Below are 24,189 nucleotides of genomic sequence, written 5' to 3'. Positions count from 1 at the left end.
TTCTATAATTATTTAATCATGATATTAAATGAAAATGAAATTGAATAAGTAAATTAATTTAAGTAGGATTACTAACTTTATTATATTAGCTCATCCTATTCATGAGCAATTGTTATTTCTCAACTATTTAAATATATTTATTTCAATAAAAGGTTTTATTGTATTTGTAAAATTTCTTTGTGTATCATTGTAGATTTTCATTATTCTAAACAAACAAACACTAAACAATATTCAGTGCTTGGCCAAAAAAAAAAGATTATAAGAACAGATACTTTTGGGGTCCTTATTTTTAATTGTGTATTCTAGGAGAAATTGGATCAAGTCATAATTCAATATTCAAACAAAATGATTTTTTTTATTTGAAATTGTTTCTATCTTCTAAGACTGCCTAAGGAAGAAGTGTCTTTCATTAGATTGAGAAAATTAAGATTATATTAAGCTTGACTTAGTAGGATCTCATGAGAAGAAAATTGTCTTTGCAACAATAATCAAGTTCTAGTCTTGATGTTTTCATTAAAACATTTTGACTTGGGCTGGTTAACACAATTGTTATAATTTTCTAAATGGAAATGCTAGGAAAAATGAGAATTATCCCTCACTTTATAAGGATGTATTTAGAATGCTTTAGATGATTGTGTATATGTGTCTAATACTTTTAAGATTCTCTCTGAATAGATGCAATCTAAACATTTTTATCAAAACTTTGAGTTTGTAGGTATGTATATACATACTTATATATGTATATAGGCATGTTTTATTGAGTAATACAAAGCACTCAGTCATTTATTATATCTAGTTATGAGGCCAAAATGAATTTTGATTGAAGGATGATTACTAAATTAGAAATCTCTATTACTTAAAAAACTTTGCTATCCTCTTGGTAATAAGAACATATCAGCATGATTATGTTACATACCATGTTTTATATCCTAGAACAGTGGCATTCTCTTATTGCTGATTAGTTGGTTTTCTATAAGTAAATATAGTATGCCAGATGGATTTCTATTTTACACCTGAAGGAATATTTATGTCCCTTTCTATAGAAATTAAGGACAAAATAAAAATTAAATTAGTTGTTTTCTAATTTGGTAATTTTGGTCTGATAAAATGAATCATGATTGACCAGTTTTAAAATAATTACATTCAAGTTAGTTACCCATTATTTAAGGAAATCCAGTGGTGAAAGGATCTACTTCCCAATGGAAACTTTCTCTGGGAATGGGTGATAATAATTTATTTGAAATGTTATTTAAGCGAATAACTGTTTCTCTTTCCAAACAACTCATTAAGACTTAGACACTAAGGCAGAAGTGAACTGTGATTTGCTTCAAAGGAGGGCATTCTAATACTGGATATTATGTACTCTGATGAAATAATGAGGCCTTCAGTATTGATATTGCTTAGCTAAAAATGTAGTTCATTTTTTTCCATTTCTCATTTTATTTTTTTAAAATAACTATCAGTCTCTGTGCCTACTGCCTTAAATCAAGAGATGAAAAAAAATTGGCAAGTTCCTTCCCCCCCCCACTCCTTTTATGTACCCTAAAACAAAAACCAAACCAAACAAAAACCCTCTTCTTTATATTCTATTTGGTTTGGAATCCATGACTTTGAGAAAGTTCATTTAATTACCTTATTAGATTTAAACCAAGAGAGAGTTAGAAAATAAGAGAAAGAGAGAGACAGAAACAGAGAGCCTGAGAGAGACAGAAAGAACATCCTTCAAGACAGAGGACGTGATCACAAAGGCAGGCAAACTAGACAAAAGGTGGCCTAAGTTAAAATTTGGGCAGGTCTAGAATAAAGGAAATTAGTTATTAATATCTGTGCAAATTCCTCCCACTCCTTTTTTCCCACCCTCTAAAGTTGTTATTTTCAGTTATATGAAGGTCTTTTACTAATATAAACTTCTTATTTGGTCTTTCCCTACAAATCTTCATTCTTCCTTTATCCTGTTTCTCAAAGTCTTCCTCCATCTCTCTCTTCCCCCTTATCCAATAATCATAATTTCTATCTCCAAATAAACCAAGAGGGATTAAAGTAATCTGATCAAACTGATCCATTCTAAAATATAAATTGCTGGCAATTTCAATCCTCCACTGAATGCCCCCCCCCAATTAAAACAACAGGAAGTTGTTTCACTTATCTGAGAAATATAACAAAGTGAAAATAGATAGATATATTTGGTCCAGAGATCATAACAATAGCATGGAATCCAAACCTAGAAATTCTCTAAGAGTTTGCTGCTTTCCCCAATTTTTTTTTCCTGTCTTCTAATTCTAAGGAAAAAGTTTGTAACCTGGATTCTGTGAAAGAGAAAAATGCACATGTACCTATATTGCTATATTTCACGAATTTAAAAATAACATTCTGAAAAGGGTTCTACAGGCTTTACCAAAATGCCAAGAGGATTTATGATACCAAAAAAGAAATTAAGAATTCCTATTCCAAGCACTAACAATGGGGATTTCTGAGTGGCAACAGCAGAGGAAAAGACCATTGGAAGGGTTTGTATATATGGGATCCTTGTAAATCAGGAACTGTCTCCATTTACCCACAGATTTTTACTGGTACAAGTAGCATGTCAGTTTGCAGCTAGTGTATTTTGCTGGTGTTATTTTCTCATGCTTCATTCTATGTACTACATGTTTAATAGTTAATGGTGAAATATTTTCTATTAGAAATGTTTTGCTGAGGAAGTGTCAAAGCCTCTATTTCACAGCTAATACTCTTTTACCTGCCATATATTTCATCTTGGGTGAACAGCATGATTTCACATATCTTAAGAGAAAAATAGAATCACAGAGTAATAAAGGGCTGATGCTGTTTGGAGACCAGCTTTCATGACTGTAGGCAAATGTGAGAGGTAGAGGTATTTTATAAGCACCATATTCTACTACAAAAGCACAAACAGTAATAAAGTAGGCTCTTGCTTTTTATTAAAGTTTCCACTGTGTACATTCTTAAGGTGGCATTAACCATTACCTATCTAAATTCACAGATGTTTAAAATTGAGTAAAAATAACAAATAAAATATTAAGCCCAGTGAGGTGTGCAAATACAGGACTTAACATCTGTCAGTTTCAATTAAGCCAGCATTTAATTTTAATAATCTGTAAGCTTTTAAACTTATATCACTATATACCATAATTATATTGAAACCAACAATCCTTGCAGGGAAGAACAGTGACAAAACTAGTTAAATAAACAGCATGCTGGGCTTATAGCTTCAAAGATAGAAATGTAAAGTTGACACAAAATATAATTGAATGTTTGATTTCTAAAACATTGAAATAAAACTGACAAAATAATGAAAAAAACCCTAAACACCAACATGTCCCAAAGCACACAAAAAATGAACACACACACACACACACACACACACACACACACACACAAGGAAAAAAAAAGAAAAATATTTAAAAGCAGCAGAGGCTTTTCCAAAAAATATCTTAGCTTGTGGTACAGAATAGTCAAAAGTTGCATTTCATCTTTGTCCTTTGATCTTCACAAATTACATTTATGGAGTTGTATTTGTGCATGTGCATGTGAGTCTGTATTTGTGTGTGTGTGTACGTCTATGGGCAAATCAACATATTTTGGCAAATAACATGATCAGTAAATACCTTCTGTTTGCAAAGACATTATTAAGTACATGGGCAAATTTTAAGAAAATTTTACAACTTAGGCTTAAAAATCCTTAAGTGAAAAGGAGAAAGAAAAAGGAGATATTAATAGGGTAGCAGAAAAGTAACATAGACAAATAGCTGTTTTAGTAAATCATAAGGATGAAAGTAGGAAGATTTCCATACAAACTGAGTTGTGCTTTAAATAGTCTAGAGAGCTGGTTCATTTGGATAAAGAGGTAGGACTGGAACTCTTACATCACTACACAACCCAATGGATAGTGCTGGACCTGGTGTTAGGAAGACGAATTCAAATGTGACTTCAGAGATGTATCATCTACGTGATTCTGTCAAATCACTGAAATTCTATCTGTTTTACATTCTTTAGCTAAAAAATTGTAGATAGTTCTGTTCTTCTAGCCTGAAAGAACATATCTTCTACATTAATGGCTTTTAGATATTTGAGGAAAGCTAGCACATCTCCCACAAATCTTTTTGTCTCCAGGTTAAAAAGATTTTATTCCTTTACCTTCTAAATATATAATATGATTGTAAGATTCTTTACCACCCTGGTTATCAAGTTCTGGAAATTCCAGTTAAAAATATCTTTCTCAAATGGCCTTCCAGAACTGAACCCAGTTCTCTAGATGTTGTTTGACAAAGGCAGAGTACAGGAGTACAACATCCTATGTTTTGTATACTGTGCCTGCCTTAATGTGATCTACAGTCACATCAGTTGTTTGTTTGTTTTTTTTGGTGGGGGCTGCCATATCAAGTTTGGATCAAACAATAACCACTTAAACCATGAGAACATTTTGAGGTAACTTTCTATCATTCCCTCTCCCATCAAGTATTTGTGAAATTTATTTCTTTTTAAAATAGAAAATTTATTATATAATCACGAAGACCTTGTTTCAAGGCATATCTCTGATCCATACTACTTGTTCATACTTAACCTCAATATTTTCATGTAATTCACTAAGATTATAGTTAATAGAGCAGTTGAGAGAATAGAGTGATATGTCACTTCAGAAGAGATCCCAATATTAACTAGATAACCAATATTGTCTGCCTTTCAAAAAAAACCCAACAACAAATAAATAAACAAAATAATTAAGTACCCTTTTTTTAGAAGATGACTTGACTGTCTTTTACAGAACTGGGAGAAAATAACCTTTTTTAAGTAACTGATTAACCCTTTGATCCAGTAATACTACTACTCGGTCTGTATCCCTGATAAAAGGGGTGGAAGAGCCTACTTGTACAAAAATATTTATAGTTGCTAATTTTGGGGTGGCAAAGAAATGGAAACTTAAATGATAGTCATCATTTGGAGAATTGTTGAACAAATTGTGGTATAAGATGGTGATGGAATATTATTGTACTGTAAGAAATTCTGTACACAATGATTTCAGAAAGAGCTGGAATGACCTACATGAGCTGATGCAGACTGAAATCAGCAGAACCAAAAGAATATTAAACACAGTAACAGCAATGTTGTGGAATTATCAATTGTGAAAGATTTGGGAACTGAGCACAAAATAATGACCCAGGGCAATTCTGAGGGACTTCTTACAAAGAATGCAATTCACCTCCAGAGAAAAAAAACTTCTAATGTCAGAATGCAGATCAAAGCATACTGTTTTTCATTTTATTTGAGTTTATTTGGGGGGTTGGGTTTTATATTAGAATTCTCTTATAAAAATGAACAATATGGAAATGTGGTTTTGCATGGCACATGCATAAACCAGATTGAATTGCTTGCCAGCTCAAGGAAGGGGTAGGAAAAAGAGGGAGGGAGACTATTTGGATCATATAACTTTTGGAAAATTATGTGGAAATTTACTATATGAAATTGGTCAAATAAAATGTCTTTATGCTTTTAAAATAATTTATTAAATGTTTCTCTTACTATTTGTAATTTTGACTAAGTATTCATTCATATTAGTTTGCCCTCTTTAGTTTATTTTTATCAAATCTAGGCTTTTGCCTTGATTTTTAGTCTTTGCCTTATCTTGGCTAGGAACAGGCTTCTAAGTAATAGCCTGACCAAACCATGCTTCTGTTGAACATTCTTTCCCCTCCTATCCCTTTAATCTCCCCTTATTTATTATTTCTCACCACAATATAAACTTGAGGCCAGAGACAGTCTTCCTTTCTTGTTTTTATTTCTCCAATACATATCACCTTATCTTAACTAGAGTAAATGTTTAATAGATGTTAAGCTGACTCTAAGTTTTGGGATGCAGAAGGACAAATCTGGGTGGAGGGGAAAGATCATGAAATGTAACCATGGAAAAATATTCTAAATAAAAAAAAATTTTAAAGGTTAAAAAAAATAAAATATGTGAGAATACTGAATTTTTTTAAAAGTCAAATATTAGTGGATTGTAATGTCTCATTATGTAAATAGTATTAATTGACAGAATAAAATTTTAAAAGTGGATTCAAAGCAAAATATTTTATTTTATCATCTTAGAAAGAGATTAAAATGAATACTTTGTGCTGAGATAGTATACTTTTTTGGCTTAATAAGGAGAAGAAGCTTACTTTATATTAGTTGAATCTCATTAATCTAGCATATAATCTGGAGTCAAATTGGACAACCAATTGATTAATTTTTTTACCATTATAATTAAGTCACCAATCATTTGTCAAAATGAGAATAAAATATTATTTTTAAAGCTATAGCTATCACTATATATGAGCATTTTTCAAATCATATCACTGCATGTTATTATTATAGAGCTGGCATATTTAAGGAAAAAGTGTACTATATTTAAAGGCAGAGACACTGGGTATGAAACCTTTCAGAAACATATTGACACTCTGGCATTAATTATGCAAGTTACTTTACCTCTTTGGGTATCAGAGTAACTTCTAAGATGGCGTATAAATCTATGATGCTGTGATCATTTTTCCTCTCAACAAAATTCACCCTCTCATATTTTGTGAGAAACCCATTTTATCTAACTTTTGCTTGAATCCATGCAGGGATATTGAATTTGCTGCTTATCAAGGAATCCCATTATACAATGGACAGGCTTTTAGCATATGTGGTTTTAATTGTATTTATTAGAAGCTATAGATTTATGGGGTTGGGGTTCTTAACCTACTTTGTGGACTCTTTTAGCAGTCTGGCAAATTTTATGAACCCTTTCTAAGAATTACTGTTTTAAATGTGAAAGATAAAGACAGAATTGCAAAGTAATTAAATTATTTTGGAACCATAAAATAATATGTATGCATACACATATATGTATGTATACGTACATGCTCAGAGATTCCAGGTTTAAAAACCCTGGATATGGAATCCCAGGAGAGTAAATTTATTTTATTTTTATAAATATTGTTTAATTGAGAATAATTTTCCATGGTTACATGATTCATGTTCTTTCCATCCCCTCTTCCCCCACCCCAGCCAATGAGCAATTCCACTGGGTTTTACATGTGTCATTGATCAAGACCCATTTCCATATTATTGATATTTACACTGGGGTGATCACTTAGAGTCTATGTCCCTAATCATATCCCCATTGACCCATGTGATCAGGCAGTTGTTTTTCTTCTTCATTTCTGCTCCCACAGTTCTTCCTTTGGATGTGGATAGTGTTCTTTCCCATAAGTCCCTCAGAATTGTCCTGGATCATCGCATTGTTGCTAGTAGAGAAGTCTATTACATTTGATTGTGCCACAGTGTATCTGTCTCTGGGTATAAGGCTCTCCAGGAGTGTAAATTTAGAGAAAACAGTCTAAGGACTATTTATAAGGTTTGGATTTCTCTCTATTGGATTTAACTCTGCTATGTCAATCTCCTTCTTTAAGAGTTGGGGAAGCAGTGAAGGGGAAGATAGTTCTTTTCTCTCACTATATCTTCTCTTTTCCTGAAGAAGTATCCTCAATATTGACCTTTCTGATAGAGTGGTTACCTGTAAGTGCAGTGTATTTTAATTTAGTCATAGATTTTGAATTAAATCAAAATGGCATCTAAGGTCTCTTGACACATTAATCCCTTAATCCTATTATTATCTGAATTTTCTTTAAAAAAGGCTAAAACCTTTGGCACCTTGTTTCTGAATGTGAATAAAACTTTAATAATGTCATTCTTTATTCTCTGAAAAAAATAATATGAAAATTCTTCTATGATGAAAAGCTACTTTCCAGTTAAATTATTAAGCACCTATAATTTCCATAGCATATCCTTGTCTATTATCTGGGGCTCAGTTTCATCATCTATGAAATTTGGATAGGAAACTACTTAATGTCTAAAATTCCTTCAAACTCCACAATTCCATGGTTATGTGACTCTAAGTACTTTTGAATTGTTATATATTAACAAGAAATGTATTGTAATATTGGTGTGTTGGGGTCAATCTTTGGAGCATACAAATATTTCCTATCTGGTTTCAGTCTAAGACACAAAACAGAAACTTGGAATTGGCTTCTTTCTGGCCACAATGATTCAGGAGTTTGCAATAAGTGATGATATAAAGTTTTCTAATCATCTGCAAAGACAGAAGAACTGATGATGGAGAAGTTACCAATTCAAAATTCCATAGATATATAAACTTAATAGAACATAAAACTCCATTTATTTGATGTCCACTTTCCTTAGGTAACTATATCTCTGAGTCCATTTCTCTCTGCTACCATTATAGGCATTTCTACTAATTGCTGATGACATCCACTCTGGTGGGCATTGCAGCTACTGATGTTATTCAGTTCCAATTGCCAATGGGACCTATAAGAGGAAATCTGATTTTCTTGACCTTTTATAAGATCATTTATACAAATCTATCATGAATACTCATTTCACAAACACTAGGAAAAATAAGACTATTTTGAGAGATAGGATAGTTTCTAACCCTCACACTTGACACTCATCTTTTGGAGGCAACTCAAAATAGTCTCTTCTCATCTCAGTGATACAGGGATGCAGCTACCCTTTGGCATATCCACTGAATTGTGGCTTATGTAGTAATTCCTAAATCACCAGTTATTTTAGCTCCACAAAAAAGCAAAAATAAACAAAAAATTTGTCACTATCAATTACATATTCATGAGTCATCATGGAAGAAAAATAAGCTCACCTCAAGCTTACATGTGGTCACTTGGACTGTAGCTAGGTAGGGAATATCTGCAAATAACTTCAAACCAGATTGTCTTCCGTATTACATTAAAAATTATAGCTTTTGTACATTACCAAGAGCAAAACAATTGTAGATAAGAGTTATTATAATAAAAGGTGGTTTCCATTAAAAATTCAAAAGGAAAATCATTTCTGAGAGAAGTATCTAAATGGCACTTTTGGGTTAAGACTTTTTTTGTTTATATCTGAAGATGAATTACAAAAATTTCTTAAAGATGTCAGGAACAGACTGACTTTTAGATTGTTACCTGAAGTATGTCTAAAAAGATAAAATAGTGAAATGTGGATTCCTGAAACAATTAGGTTAATTAAAAGTTGGGAGTAAGAATGGGATCTTAGTTCAAGTAGACTCTTCATGGTCTCCTACCTTTCATTCTAGTAAATTTAATAGACATGTTTTGTTTTGTTTTTCTGAAGAAGTAGGTGAGGTGATTTCTGGGTTGTCTTTCAGTAAAAATGAAGTACAGTTTTGAGATCTACGAAGTTCTATATTTTTGATTCTTCAATTATGGTCTAGAAAAAAATCTTGCAACATAATGTACTTTATTGTAAAAAGGAGGTTAGAAGATTAAAGTCATAGGACACATGTTTAAAAGAGTAATAGACACATTTTAGGAGACCAAATTGTAGGGGAGACACAAACAATTTCTTGTCAAGCTTACTGACTTCAGAATATTTATAGGTGGAAGGTGAAAGGCAAACAATGGTGCTTTAAAAACTTAAACATTGTAATCTTTAAGTTGAAAGAGGCTGTAAAAGCTCTTTCTTTATGGAAACTTTCTTTGATATTTCTTTTCAATAAAGATGCCTTCTCATGTGGAACCTATATTTCTCTAATGCCCTAAGCTATGTAGCACAATAATAATGAAAGTGATAATAGCATTATATAGCCCACCAAAGTGGACAAAATATTAGCTCATTTGATCAACAAAACAACCTTATGAAAGAAGCGCTATTATTATCCCCATTTTACAGATACACCTAGAACAGTGATAGTGAATCATTTAGAGACCGAGTGCCCAAACTGCATCCCTCACACTGATGTGAGCCCCTGCCTTACCCCAGACAGGGAAGGGAGGAAGGGCTCCCACTAGACTGCAGGGCAGAGGCATGGGTCATGTGAGGAATGTCCTCAGGCACTGTGGAGAGGGGGAGGGCAGCAACCCCCCGGCACATGTGCCATAGTTTCTTCAACACAGCCCTCAAGATTTTTTTGTCTGTACTGACTTGGTAGAATACCCACAGCAGGTAATGAATAAATAATGAATGACTTCTTAAATGAAAAAAAAATAAAAAATGCTTCTATCTTTATTTATGAAAGTTGTCTTCAGTTCAGCCATATTTAAAAGCAGAAAAACCTAAAATTTTGAATTAAATTAGCCTAAGGAGAAAGAGAACATGAGTTTGAAAACATAGTGGAATTAAACACTAGTTTGTAAGCAAAATCTATATATGTTCATGTGCATATATTTGAAATCAACAACAAACATTTATAGAGTTTTTTAAGATTTGTAAAGCATTTTATATACATATTTAAGAAAAAACTACTGATTTAAATATGACTGTTTTGATTCAGCATCAATAAGAATAATTTCTGCACAAATGGAACATATGCAAATATGTATATGGGCCAAAGAAAGGAAGAGAATTATAAAAAATAATATAATGTGATATTTTTAAGGATTGTTGGTATAGTAATGTTCTCCATTTAAAGTCTTCAACATCTCTTATGATGATGGAATGGCATGCAATCATTATTCATCATATTTTCCCTGAAAAATGTTTGTGTTCAATATGTTATGGCCTTCTGAAGGTTTTCTTTCTCCTGAGGTGATATTATAAGGCTTTTAATTCATTTGGCTTTCAAGTTATGTTGTTTAACAATTAAACAAACAAATAAAAACTCTAAACAAAACAGATGATTCAAAGTAGATTTCAATTGAGACTCATCATTTTAACACCTTCTGTAATTAAAAACAAGCTAAAATTATAGGCTGTCTAGTGCCAACATTGAAACAGGACATCTGCCTTGGCACTATCTTCTGAAAAACCTGCATTTGAGTAAGTAAATCCATTTGTATAGCCAGTATTTCTATTGAAATACTCACAAAAACAGTGGTTTTCATAGATGCCACTAGCCAATGTCTTGTGATTCTTTGGGTGTTCTTATATTCTTTAGCCTGCACTCTACTTTTTTTTCTGGACATTCATTATTGTTTCTATTTTCAAATCAATGCATCCTATAATAAATTTTCATTTTAAACTTTTAGGTGTCCAAAGCACAGGGGGATTTATAATAACATCAAGTTAATAGGAAATAATATAAAAGTCTAGTCTTTTTCTTCCTGAGAAAGAAAATTGGATTCAAATGAAGGAAAAATCTTGAAGAGACAGTAAGAAAGGTAACAGTTGATTAATGTAAACTCCTGAAATAACAGTTTTCTCTCATTGCAAGAGAATATTAATTGCAATAGGAAACTAAGTGTTTAGGCACTATTACAAAAACAATGAAAATCTATATGCATGTTATTTCTTAGTCAACATTATAAAAAGTTAATTTAAACATGTCATCTATTTTGGTATATATGTAACTTTTCACTTTGTCTGAATCCAATTCTTCATTTTCTCATGAGAAAGAATGTGCTATGGTGATGGTTCCAACAGTGCATCTTTTACATACCCTCTATAATGTACAGTGGAATGAACACCAAATCTGGAGACAGAAAGAGCTCAGTTCAAATTTATTTTACTCAGACATTTGCTGTGTGATTCTTGGAAAATCACTTAACCTCCGTTTACCTCAATTTCCTCACATGTAAGAAACAGTGAGGGACTGTTTCTATTCTAAACTCTTTTTAAGGGTTCTTAAATGAATCAAATGAGATAAAAGTTGAAAAACTCTTAGTATTATGTTCCTCAAACAGAGCAAACACTATATAAATTTTATCTATTTTTATCTATAAGAGATCACCACTTTTCACATTGACCTGGAATGTTTCAGTAACTAAACAAAATCTGGCTTCCAACACTCACAAATATGATAAATCTAGGTATGAAATAAAGAAGGAATCTAGAAAGCACATGGATTCCCATATGTTATTTTTGCTTTCTGTTTTCTATACACATTTTTTGTCCCTCACTAGTTCAAACCTCATAGTGGGATAGAATACTGTGAAATGTTGTTCTGGTTTTAAAGGAGAATTATGGGGTAGAGTAGGGGGATAAAAATGCCTGATAAAAATGCACCCTCCCACTGTGAATAAGTTTTCAGAAGGTCACTAGTGACTGAAAATGATGTGATTCGCATCATATAATTTTGGAACTAGAAGGGATCTTCTAAATCACAAAGTCCTAACTCTTCTAACTGATAAAGAAATTGAGGCTTAGAGAAGCTGTTACTTGCCCACCCCATACAGCTGGTCAGTGTCAGAGTTATACCCAGAAAACAGTTCTGTTATGCTCTTACTAATATATCCTTTAAGCATCCTTAAAAACATTATATTTCCTTACTTTCATGGGAAAAAAAATGCTATCATTTTGTTGTACTGGTGATTATATTTGATCCCAGCCCTGAGAGAAACAAGATGACACTGAACTCTGGAAATTATATCCAATGGTTATAAGAATAGTCTAAACAGCTGAGTCTTTACAAAGGGAATATTGATAGAATGAGATGTTTATGACAGAATCTAAAATGGAAATGACTAGTTGGGGGATGTCGTAATATTAAATGCCAACAAACATTTCAAGAAGGAGAGGACTTCAGAAAACTCATTTGGTCCCTGGAAAAGGGTCACTTTTTACCATATTTTATTTTATTAAGGAGATGAATGAATATAATAATACTTGAAATAGAAACTTAAAAGTTATTTTATAGTGCTTCATTGTCTCAAGTCACCTTTTAAAAATTTATATGTAATTTTAAGAAAAATTTCTAGTTCTTTCAGAATATTAATTATACTTTCATCATCTGGATAATTCATGGTTTTAAATAATTAACATATGTCTAATTATATTCATAAGTCTGTATAAACTGGTATACATGGTAGCATATATGGAATGATTCCCTCTATCTAAATCAACCTGGTTATAATCTAAATATAATAATAATATTCCATCAAAAGAATATAATCACTGACCAGATTGGCATAATACACTTACAAATACTATAGGTTTAATATCAGAATATGATTACAGTGAAAGTTTATAATGGTTTTCAATTATCAGTGGACAAGACTTAAATCCCAAATGTTTAAGTTTTCTAATATAATTTAAATTAGTTTTTGGATTTGAGGGAAGAAATCAAACAAGATAAAGGCATGTTATATTTTAGAGTTTTAAAAAATACATTGTTTCTATATAATTCACCTTCCTCTAAAATATTTTATATCTTTCAAAGGTCAAATTCTGATTGAAATACCAATTTTTTTTTACAAAAAGTCATAGAATTTGACTTAGAAGAGACCTCAGTTTCCATACATGAGCCATATAAGAAAGGAATTCCTATTGCATCATAATGGCCATATGATCATCCAGTGCCTGCTTAAAGATTTCTACTAAGTAAGAATCCATCACTTCCTGAGGCAGGCCATTCCACTTTTGGACAGCTCTATTTGTTAGGAAGTTTCTCCTGACATAGAGCCTAAATTGGCCCATTTACAACTTCCACACACTGCTCCTCATTCTATCCTCTAGGGCCAAACTGAACAAATCTGATCTGTCCTCCTCATGACAGTATTTCAGATACTTGGAGACAGTGATCATGTCCCCTTTGACTTTTCTCTTCTCTAGGCTATACATCCCCAGTTCCTCAATCCTAATTTTATTGGGATTCATTCAGTAACAATAAAACCTTCCTCTATATACCCTTTATTAAAAATGTATATATCCTGTTCCCATTGGCTAATAGTTTCATATTTTTTTCCTCTGAAAACAGTCATTTTGTTACTAAATAAGCCCATTTATAGCTTTAGAAATATTTAGATTTTAATTGCTGGAACTACTAGAGAGAAAATATTTCATAGAAAATTGGTATGTTAAAAAAAAATGGTCCCTCTGCCCTTACCAAAATATTCTAGTAGACTGGTTATTCTATGCAGTATTAACTCCATTATTTTTTTCACAAGTAGCTATCAAGAGATTATGCCTGGAAACTTATCAACTGTTATTAGGCACTAAAAATGCTCAGACATAAAGGCTGTAATAACACTGAAGTGATGATTAAATAAATACCTTTATTTTCCCTTGAATAAGGTATTTCTTTAAAACATGGGCTATATTAAATATATGCCTCCTAAATTATTCATTTGTAATTACCTAGAGGTTTTTTCTTTTTTAGCAAGCATTGCATTTATAAATTTTCCAGATTACTTTGGTAACTTTGATAGTAATTCTTTAGTTTCAACATTTATCCCTGGTTTCATTAAACTTTCATTAAGAACCTACTGTGTGCAAGGCATTGGGGATATAAAAATTGATATGGCAGAGACTCTGTTCTCAAAGTGCTTACAATAGGTATATATCTATATTTCTACCCCAGCAGCAACAGCATCATTCCCAAAGAACAAATATTAAAATTAAAAACTATAGGATACTTTATAACTGACTTTATTAGTGTGGATGGTGGATAAAGGTGTTTGAATTTCATAAGAATGGAAAATGGAGAGCAACAGAAAAGAAAGCTTTATAAGGGGGAAGAAAAGGCAGGGCAAATTTTAAACAAATCCAAACCTCTGGAGAAAAGTATTCATCAGAAGTCTTCTCTGCTATTTCTAATTGACTTTATTAGGAAAATTCAAGGAGCCAAGTTAAGGAGTTCTTCATAATAGGAAGAAATAAATAGAGATGAGAAGACATCTGACATTCTGAATTTTTAATGGTTGGCAATGTTGATATCAACAATTATAGATCTTTAATTTGGTAGTAGTACTTCATTTATAAGAGAAAACAACCCAAAACACTCTAAAACAAAGAGAAAAATAGCTTTCCAAAAATATTTGGATATATTTGAAAAGAAAAAATTTAAATAGATTTGAATAACTCATCCACAAGGTAGACTGATGTCTTGATTGGTAGGAGCAGTTCCATGTCATAGAGAGTTGGGTGGGGAATTTTTTATTTATTGAAAAAAACAGAGAAATATGAATATGAAGGAAACTTTTTAAGGATAACAAAGAAATAGAACTTGTGTTGAAGGCTCCAGCACTACAATTGTATTGGTTACTTCAGATCATTTGTATATGTAATTTTGTAAATAAGGAGGGTAAAATTAAGATCATGAGAAATCACATATACATCTGAATACCAAGATATGAACAAAATGGACTATTGATTCAAAAGGGTAAATTTGGAAAGTTGTAACTCTTTCAAGTTAAAAGTAAGCCCAGAGTCTACAATATGAGCAGTACTACAATCGCACACACGCCAAACCTGGAAAGGCTTCTATGAAGTGATGCAAAATGAAGTGAGCAGAACCAGGAGACAGCTATACACATAAAGAGCAAAAAGTATGATGATCAATTGTGAATGACAACTAATATCTTAAACCATGCAGGGATCCAGGACAACTACAAGGGCACCATGACAAAAAATGCTATCCACCACCAAAGAAGGAACTCATGAAGTCTGAAAACATATTGAAGCATACCCTTCTTCAATTTATTAGCTCCATGAATTTTTCTCTAGTGTAAGCAATATATATATACATATATATATATATATCTTCTCTCACAATATGACAAATAGGGAAATATGTTTTGTATGGTAACGCATATATAAGTTATATCACATTACCTGCTGTCTTGAGGAGGGTGAGAGTTGGGAGAGAGGGAGCAAACATGGATCAGAAAATGTAAGGAAACAATTATTAAAAATTGCAATGATATGTGATCTGGAAAAATTAAAAAATTAAAAACATTTAAAAAGAATATATGCATTTAAAAGTTAAAATAAATAACTTAAAAGTTTAAAAATTATTTAAAAGACTATTAAGGGCTGATAGTCTTGTCAGATACACAGAAAATGACCAAAATTACAAATACTGATACAAATCCTCATAATTTGATAAAGGCAGAAAATTATGTTAGTTGAGAAAGGATAGTTAAATTAAAAGGGAAAAACAAGAAACAGAAGAAAAAGGTGAGGTGATAAAAAAGAACACAAGAAGAAAAGGGAAATGATGTGATATAAGAAGTGTATGGGAAAACAGAGAATGGACCTGTTACTGACTATATACCAAAAAAAGTCTTTACAAGCCATTCTATTCTGTGTCACACCTTTAGATAAAGTAAATTACTTCTTTTAGTTTTATGATGCTTATGGAACTTATAGTTCAATTTCTATACAGCATATAAATGGAGATATTGTGTAACCAGAGGTTTTGAGACTTCTTAGATACACAAACATTTCCAGAAAGAGAAAACATGAAGCTCAATCAAGAATGATTCAGTACTGTGCAGGTCAAGCTTCAATAATGTCCAAGTGCAACAGAAGGGATAATGTACACATTTGAAAATAGCAAGCAGTATCTTTGACATGAATGTCTTCAAATATTGAGTACTATATTTAAGTAAACTTAAAATGATTTAGTGCTAGTTATTCCCCACCCCTACAAGGTATGGGAAGATGCTTGTACAGAAAACAATTGCTTCCCCAAACCTTTCACTATCTTCAATCATCCTCTTGAATGATATGAGTGAAGCCCAACCACTGTGCCAAATTGTGCCAAATTGCATATTGCACTTGGATCACAGGTGTTGTGCCAAATGCTAGGGTTAAAGAATTGAATTAGATATGGTTCGTTTAGATTTCAGACCAAATCATCATAGGGAGAGAGATGGAAAGATTTCTTCTGTATCTATCATGTCACTTGGAACAAGAAGCAAATGTCAGCTGTCTATTAGAATCTGGTCCATGAATTAAAGTGACTTCTTATTAATTGACTAGTATGCAAATCTACTTTTAAAACCTTAAAAAACAAAATAAAACACATCAGAAGGATCCCAACAAGAACCTTCTACCAACAGACTGCTGCATTTCTCTAAAACAAAGACTGAAGAACACCACGGTACAATTTTCTGTGAAAATGCTATGAAATCCAAATTTCAACAGCAACTGTCAAGCTGCATCCCAAACTCAGTCCATCAATGCAGTAAAACACCTACACATCCATCTGCTACAATGATGTTTATCTTTAACTCTAAAAACTTGGAACATAACAGATTTTATATGGGGGAGACCCAACTGAAGTATGTTTTTGGTTTACAGGTGTATTCTTTACCTTTCCTTTTGGGGGGGTCACAAAAAGCAGTCAGAAATAAAACAAACTAGAAACCAAATTTACCTTTGAGATCTTAGCTTTTCTTTAACCAAAAGATCAAATGAACGTGAATTATCCATATAAGAGATTGTTTTTAGAATTCTTCTTCCCATGGTTGTTTTCCCTTAAGTTTTTGACCATTTCAATTTTGTAGATACTCTCAGGTTTAGAGAGCTATAGCCTTTTCAGGGTAACAAATGCAATTTTCAAAAAACTCTCTTATACTGCCATATCTTGAAACATGGTTAATATTACCATATCAATTCAAGAAATATATTTAACCCATTACTAGATTAATATTTCCTGCATATGGGACATATTTATTTTTAAAATTACATGTGGTAATTATGCACTTTGAAATAGAAGTATGAACTAGCTTGTGTTTCTACTCCTACTTAGAGAACACAACTCTTTAACATTGTGCTGGGTTTTGAAGTCACTGTTATGCTTTTCTTTATGTCTCCCATTTTGTTCTCAAATGGCAAAACAGGAACAAAAAGGATTGTCAACACCACAGACACTTATGAGAAATCCTGCAAATGTATTCTTCAGCTGAATTAACAAACAAACAAAGTAGGGTCATGGCAAAGACTACTACTCTTTGAGTCTGTATTTTTTTTTCTTTCAGCACTCCTGCTACTTGAATGAGCATAAGTGATAAAATTTGGTCAAATATTTCTCCACTGGTCCATTTAGAAGCCATCTTATTGATGGTTGATGAAGGCTGCCATGAGCAGACTGTGGTCATGGATTATATTACCCTTTCCTTCATCCTTCCTCTATTCACCCTGGAGTTCCTCCAATTCTAGCTATAGTTGCCCATGAAAAACCCCATCTTGCCCTCTGATGGCTGATCTCAAGTTAATTTCTTCAGTTTTCAAGTTTGGAATAAATACACACTCTTGGGTCTTTGTGGCCAGTTCCTTGCTTATAGAAGTTAATGTAACAATATCTGTCTAAGTATTTTACTGAAATGAACATATGGCATAAAAATGAAAATGTTAGATTATCTTCTAAGATAATATCTGAAACCATCACCATATGACTAGATTTCCTCAGGAAATGCTGGGTCTCGGGAGCAAATACATTTGTCTTAAGGCAAAATTGCTAACAAAAAACATAATTTGCAATATAAAAATATTTATGGATTAATTTTTCAATTTAAATTTTTATCTTTGCAAAGGAGAAGGGAGTAGAATAACACCTGTGATTTCATCTCAGTAGGCAATCTCCAGTAAGGGAATTCTTATGATGAATGAAGATCAACAACATGTATTAGAGATCTTTGTGAGTACAGAGAATATAACTGACTTGCCATCATCACATGACTTATTTTTCAGTCATGTCTAACTCTTTGTGACCCCATTTGGGGTTTTCTTGGCAAAGATGTTTCGAGTATTTTGCCATTTTCTTTTCCAGCTTATTTTACAGATGAGGAAACTGAGGCAAATAGGGTTATGTGACTTGCCCAGGGTCACACAACTAGTTAGTGTCTTGAGGTCAAATTTGAACTCAGGGAGGTGTGTTCCTGCCTCCAGACATAGCACCCTTGCCACTGTACCATGGAGCTGCCAGTCACACGGTTAGAATGTATAATATCTAGGACCTGAACTGAAATCTTATGGGCTTTAACACAAGTCATCTATTCTATACCACATGCTACAAGGAAAATGAGAGAACTTTAGCCTCTATTTCAGACATCACCACCTTTATTGAAGTTAAATCAAATCTCTAAAGTCTTATGAACACCAGTATAGGATACAGCAGAAGAAATGAAAAATCTCTTTTCTAATCATCTTGAAAAGAGGAAAGAAGTCTCAACAAGAAGATAAGAACAACTACAAGTTTCCAAAGTAGAGAGCAAAATAAATGAAAGCCTCTAATAACACTCCTGGGAAATCCTTTGACTTCAGCTGAAGCCAAAGCAAACTAAATGTCCTAATTGTGTTTGCAGACACAAAAAGGAAAGTACTCTAGTGTGTTATGAAATTGTTTACTTGAAGTTGCACACTTAAAAGCAAAAGGAAGAGTTACCTTAATATTCACTTCCTCTAGCCTATGATTCCATGAGAACTGAAGCTAATTGCCTGAAATTGAATTGGAGACGTGGAACAAACATTCTTCCTTAGACAGAGTTGTTTGAGAATAGGAGAGGCAAAAAGAGGAGTGAATAGGAAGAGAAGAAGAATAAATCTCCAGGGAAAATGTATCAGGTAATCAGGCTAAGCTAAAAATGATTCTGCAAAATGATTCTAGAAACAGTAGATTGGTGAGCTGGACACATGTCTCAGAAGAATCTGCTCTCAAATGCTTAGAGAAAAACTGGTGCCCTGATATACACATTGTGGTCACCCTCTGTCCTCTGGCTCAATAGTCTCTGACAAAGAAGGCACTGTGGTGGCTGAAGTTCCCAGTGACGCCATCCTACCTTCCCCTCTGCTGTCTTGCACTGACTGAATCTAATCTTGCACAACATCAGAAAGGATGACAGCAGCATACAAAGCAGGTTGATGTAGCAAATAAACTATGCATGCCATTTCAGGTTTTCTTTGAGAGTTTCAGCAGTCACTCCTTCTCCTCCCACCTTTTTATATCACTAGAAAAAAAAGATAGCCAGCCGTCTTCATCGGGACACAATCAGCTGCTCTGAAAATAAAGCAGTATACATCATGCATAGAAACAACCATGAAAAGGCTATCACTCTTCACTTGGGTCACTGGAAACAATTTATTTAGGTACATCTCTTTAAAATAAACTAGGAATCTAGAAATACTGTGCAGGATCTCAGATTCCATTTAAAAATGCTTGATTTCTATTTTGAGATTCAAAGCATCCTTGATTCTTGAAGCTTTTTATATGATCATTAATCTGTCCTCGGGCACTCTCAGAGTCACAGAAGGAAAAAAAAAACTTGTGGCATTCTAGTTATGATAAAGCAGTAATATTTTCTTAGAAATGCTCATACTGGCACTGTAGATCTCAGAAATTCCCTTGGTCACAAAAAGGATGCTTAAACAATTTAAGAAATTTATTAAAAGTACTCTATTTCTTCTCTAAGTGAGAGGTAAATACATGATTTGTCTGAAGTGATTTTATTCTTAGTTTCTCCTTACATATCTACAAGATTAAGGCTTTAAGAAATGTGCAAAATGTTCCTAATTTTGTATTTTTCAATTTCAAATGCCCTTCTCATGAAATCTAAAATGAATAACAATCACATAACCCAACTTTATAGCCATGGGCTGAGAGCTGGAATAAACTTTGAAATGATCTAGTCCAGCTCCTGCTTGCAAAGATCAAGCAATAGAGACACAGAGAACTCATACAACTTATTCAAGGTCACACATACTAAAGTGGCAGAGTTGGGGTTTAAATATTGTCCCTAAATTAATAATCCAACCTACTCTTCTCTCTTCCTTTCTTCTTTATGGTAAGTACAATGCAGAAGTATCCATTGTGAATGTATTAAAAATGTATCCACAAAAATATTTTATATACCTATGAATAGATAGATCCTTGTCTTATTTTTCCTGAATCAGATTTCTATTTTTATTCAATTATAGCACATCTCTCATAATTAACAATCCTGAAGTTCCCTTTCAATGAGTAATAGAATGAATTCTCAGATTAAATTTAAGGTTTTTCTTTTTAGATAGGCTATTAATACATTTACAGAACCTTAGACTTAAAAGATTCCTTAGAGGCTGTCTAGTACAACTTCTATCTGGTCAACCATCTCCTATACATATTCCCAGTAAGTGGTCATCCAGTCTTCATTTGAAAACCTCTGGTGAGGGAAAATCCATGAACTCCCAAAGCAGGCTATTCCATGTCTGGAGTTAGAGACAAAGCAATACTCATAGGAAGAAAGGACGACTAGTCAGCAATCAGAATGCTCCACCAGTATGCCAAAGAGGCCAAGAGAAAATAAGAATGGTGTCCAGCTGTTAGGTGGGCTTCTTCCTTAGAACACATGGATAGGAGTCCCCCACATGAAAAAATGTCTTTCAATGTGCACTCATGGAAGGACCATCCAAATAAGTGAAATCATAGATGCATTTGGATATTAAGTATTTCTTCAGCAAGCTAGAAAATTTCTACCCTTTGTTCTTAGTTTTACCTTCTGGGGTGGTACATGTCCCAAGCAGAACATATCCAATCCCTTGTCTGTATGACAGCCCTTCAAACGCTTGAACAAAATTGAGTCTTCTCTATTTCAGGCTATGCAATCGTCTATCCTTCAACAGGGGTTCTTATGAATGTGACTTCAGGCCCCTTAGCTCCTCATTTAAACCTACCTTCTGAATGATTTTGAGACTTTGATATCCTTCCTGAAATGCAGTCATTGCTCTGAACATTTCTTTCTTAATACAGCGTAAGTTTGCATATTGCTTGTGTTTCAGTGTTTGTTTGAACTTTAAACTCCCAGCTTATTTTAGTTATCCATATAGTAAATCTGCATAACACATTATTTTGGTTTATTATTCTGGCCCTTTCTTGTGATTTGAGGTTCGGTACATATTTTTAAAAAAATCCAACTTAGTCAATGAGTTCTCTGTGTATCCATACACTATTATTTTGTCAAAAACCCACAGAAAGAAAATTAATACTCAATTCTAGAGTTTGTGATGAAGAAGGAAAGAAAATCTTGAAAGAGGATGATGTGTATCATTGATTTTGGGGAAATATTTAAAAGTATTCAGAGGATAGATAAGTAGGATCCTTATAACAACAGGATGAATATAGAAATATGTATGGTATAATAAAACAATTAAAACCTAAATCATATTACCTGCTGTCTTGAGGAAGGAGTAAAGGGAGGAAGCAAAGGCAGGAAGAAAAAAATAGATTAAAATTTATAGAAAACTATTATTGAAAATTGTGTTGACATGTAATCTGGAAAAAATTAAAATAAAGACATTCGAATATGAGGGGAAAATGTAGGCTCCTAAGGACTAATTGATTCAGAAGATTTTAGACTATAGGAGAAGGGAAGTGCTCAAGAAAGAAGTTTTGGAGCTATTAAAGGAAAAATTCCAATGAGAAGGGGGAAATTGCATTCATCTGAAGGAACTGATTATAGTATATGGGGAATTTAGTCACTAACTTAATTTAAAAAATTACAGAAGATGGGATGCAAGGTCAGGTAATCAAGATAAATAAAAGAATCTGATATAAGAAGAGTCAGGAATGCTAAAGCTAAGAGTGGGGTTTTTAAGATCTATTGGGAGAGTTCAGCTAGGTGGCTCAGTGGACAAAGACCTGGTTCAGATGTTAGAAGAATTTGGGTTCAAATTTGTCCTCAGGCACTTCTTAGCTATTTGAGCTTGGGCAAGGCACTTTAACCTCATTTGTCTAAGGCTTCTCCTTCTGTCTTAGAGTTCTTACTAAAATAGAAAGCAAGGTTTTTTTTTTTTTTTAAAGGATCTATCAGGAGAAAGGAAACTTAATGAAGATCAAAGAAGATCTGCATTTACTTGGGGTGGACAAGTTGAATATAACTGACCACACAGATAAAGCATAGTCTTTATTTTTGAATTTAATTTTTATTGTGAATTCAAACACCAAATAAACTTCTATATGCATGCAGAACAGTAATATTATATATATATATATATATATATATATTTCTTATTCCATATATATGCATAGACATAAAACTGTGATCTCTATTATGTAGAGCTTGCTTTTATTTTTAAATATATCATAAACTCAACATGGAACTTTCAAAGTTGTCATGCTTGTCTGTGATAACTTGTAGTCTTTCTTCTATTACATCCTGTGCATTAGAGAAATGTTTCAGTTTCTCTCTAGACTTTCTTTTCTTTTTCATTTTTTGAAGAATTCTATTCGTATCTCATTTTCAACTCTCCTGACTCATTGAAAAACAAACCACTTGTAAGAAAGATGCATGGTTTAGCATTATAAATCTCCATATAGAAGAAGCATATGCTTCAATTTACATTTTGAATTCATCAACTCATAGTCAAGGGATAGATGGTAGGTTTCAAGATTGGTCTCCTGAAGTACTGGTTGGTCATTGAATTGTTTAGTGTCCTTGGGTCTTTAAAGAATTTATCTTTATGGTGTTTTTATTGTACAAATTGTTAGCTACTTTATATTTATTTTGTTTCTGTTTTCTCTCTAAAGAGAATGACCTTTACATAGCAAATAGAAAAAAATGTCTAACAAGAAGTAGATAATATAGAAAGGTAAGGATATTATAAGAAAGTATCTAGCTACTTTAATGAATTAGTCACTTAGCCAGATGGGGCACATCCTCAGAATCTGAAAGAATTGGTAGAAGCAATTGCTGCACCACTGTTGGCAATAAGTGAAAGTTCATGGAAGATTGGCATACAAACATCCAAATTTCCCAAATGGGGAACTGTCAGTTTCTCTTAAAATCTTGGAGAAATTCTTGAACATATCATTAAAGAGATAGCTGACAAACAGAAAATGAAGTTCCATCTATTTATTTCAATATCTTTCTATACAACTACCTAGCTATTTGTTGGGTCTCATATATATATATATATATATATACATATATATATATATGTGTGTATATACACAACTTACTTCATTCTAGGCACTGTGCTAAGTACTTTTCAATGATTCTCTTATTTGATCCTTACAACCACTCTAAGAACTAGAGGCTATTATTATAACTGTTTTATAGACGAGGAGCCTGGGGCAAACGTGGCTTCAGTGACTTGCCCAGGATCACAGAGATAGTAAGTGTCTGAGGCCATATTGAAATGCAGGTATTCCTGACTCCAGGACCAATTGTCTATCCACTGACCACCTAACTGCCCTCTATTCCATCCTAATATAGATCATTACTGAAACTTTATACAGCTCCGTTTTTTCTAACTGGGATGCTTTATTCCTCTTTAAGGGCCAGGCATACCTCTGCTCCCAGGAGCTCATGATATTAGTGCTAGTCTTAGTGAGGACACCAGTTAAGCTTTCGTTTTTTATATCTCTGAACTTCTGAGTTCAAACCATCTGTTTTCTTCTGCCCCTACTAGGAAATGAGATAATAAGTATGTTCAACCATGTCCAAGGAATGTGTGATTATAACAATTCTGCAT

General features: G+C 32.9%; 1 protein-coding gene across 2 annotated transcripts in view; it reads right to left on the bottom strand.

Moving 5' to 3' along the window:
* Positions 1-24,189, bottom strand: part of DMD (dystrophin) — a 2,399,796-nt gene that overhangs the window by 2,363,368 nt on the left and 12,239 nt on the right. The gene's annotated exons all lie outside the window — the stretch shown is intronic.

Source organism: Monodelphis domestica, chromosome 4, assembly GCF_027887165.1.
Source record: "Monodelphis domestica isolate mMonDom1 chromosome 4, mMonDom1.pri, whole genome shotgun sequence".
In the NCBI taxonomy this organism is placed as follows: domain Eukaryota; kingdom Metazoa; phylum Chordata; class Mammalia; order Didelphimorphia; family Didelphidae; genus Monodelphis; species Monodelphis domestica.
The sequence above is the reverse complement of the archived record's forward strand: the minus strand, read 5'-3'. Positions and strand labels throughout refer to the sequence as shown.